The 1,696-nt window shown below is 33.4% G+C and overlaps 1 long non-coding RNA gene across 1 annotated transcript; it reads right to left on the bottom strand.

Annotated features, from left to right (window-relative positions):
• Window positions 1–549: 549 nt before the first annotated feature.
• Window positions 550–1,696, bottom strand: LOC124893180. Its single transcript, XR_007050580.1, has 2 exons — window positions 1,646–1,696; window positions 550–1,554 (listed from the first exon to the last, which is right to left on the bottom strand). It is a non-coding gene; the product is annotated as an uncharacterized LOC124893180 (long non-coding RNA).

The raw sequence follows: 1,696 nt of genomic DNA, 5'->3' as shown, positions 1-1,696 counted from the left end.
AAATGCATCTATAATATGACCTATTTACAAATATATTCCCTTATATAAACAAAAAAGAATCATACATTATACTATGAATTTTTCTCCAACTCTATTGGTTTGAATACGATCTTCATTTTAGAAGAACAACTAAAAGATAAGAGGGATTAAAATGGCAAATAGTGTTTAATTTTATGAAATTGAGAAAAAAGATAGTACTACTTTTATATTGTCCCCTTCAAATCCTTATGACACATTTTCATTAGGAAAAGAGAATACTTTTTTTAAAAACAAGAAAGTTGCGTATTTCTAAAACTCTTAATAGAAAATTATCACAATTTTTTTTAAAGTAATATTCCGTGATATCCAAACAAGCTGTTTTCCCTTTTTCCTTTATTTCACTCTTCTCTACACCCGATGATCCAGGCGCCAAGCTTAAAGCCACAAATTTTGTGGCTCCTCTTATCAGTTAAACACTCTTTAACTTACAAAATAACCATCTAGAAGCCTCCAAAATTTTCATTCCATTCCATGTGAGTGTCGGGTGTCCACGTGACACAATAGAGACGAGTTGAAATACTTAATAGTTAGTTGAGATCAAGATTAGGTGTTTAGACGGGCACCCTCAAAGTTGTCAGCTGAGACCATAGAAAATGGTAATAAGTAGTACTAGGAGTATTTTTTATAAGAAGAAAAAGAGAATCTGATCCAATTCTTTTGATACTACTTTCTGGCTTTTCTTATCTGTTCTTCGGTCTATTACCACTGTTTTTGTCTTGAGCAGGGGTCTATTCGGAATAGATTCCTTACCCTCATCGGATCCAACTTTGCGGGAATACACTGACCTGTGTTGTTGTTGTTGTTGCTGCTTATCTGTTCTTCAGAAAGGTAAAAAGAAAAAAGGAGGATTGTTTAGAGGTATCAGTTATATATGTTTATCTTTGATTAGAGTGGTCTCACCCTTTAAGGACTTGTCTGTATTTTGAATGATTCAAACTTCAAATGTATGTTAGGTTGGTTTTGAATGGGGAGTGCATGGGTTTTTGTGCAATTCAAATAAAATATGGATCTTTCTTTGAATATTTATGTATAGTAAAAGAATGAGTAAGCTAATTTTAAAGGTGAATGCAGGTTATTGGCGTCAAAATAATTACACTTTTCGAAATAAAATCTGAATTATATAGTCAACTTGATGTTTTAGTTCAAAATCTACTGTACTTCTCAACAATCAAAGTTGTAATATATTTTTCCTATTCATGTGTGCCACACTCTACCGAGGATCTAACAATGAGATTGTCACTTCATTTTTTGAACTGGCTCCCCACAATTCTGATTTTTCTTCATCATATATGTTTCGTTCTGTGAAAAATCCAGGTTCTTTTGCTTTTGGCAGTAGGGTCTCATTAGCCAACATATTAACCACAGCAAACATGCTTGGTCTGTCTTCTGGACGTTTTTGCACACATAATAAACCCACTTGGATTGATCTTAAAACTTGGGAAATATCGCAAGAATTAGCTAGCTGGTCATCAATTAGTTCTAGTGTGACCTATCTTCTTTGTAAAGCTTCCAGGCCTGTTTGAGTTTAGATCATATGAATCATGACAAACTACATCTGTTGTAAAGAAAAGAGTTATTTGTGTAATGCAGATAATACGGTGCTTACATGACCGAGAAGGTTAAGGTTGTGATCTTGATGGACAAATCCTCTATTTCT

Source organism: Capsicum annuum, unplaced genomic scaffold, assembly GCF_002878395.1.
Source record: "Capsicum annuum cultivar UCD-10X-F1 unplaced genomic scaffold, UCD10Xv1.1 ctg55229, whole genome shotgun sequence".
NCBI classification, from domain to species: Eukaryota; Viridiplantae; Streptophyta; class Magnoliopsida; order Solanales; family Solanaceae; genus Capsicum; species Capsicum annuum.
Note: the sequence above shows the minus strand (reverse complement) of the source record. Positions and strands in the feature narration are given on the sequence as shown.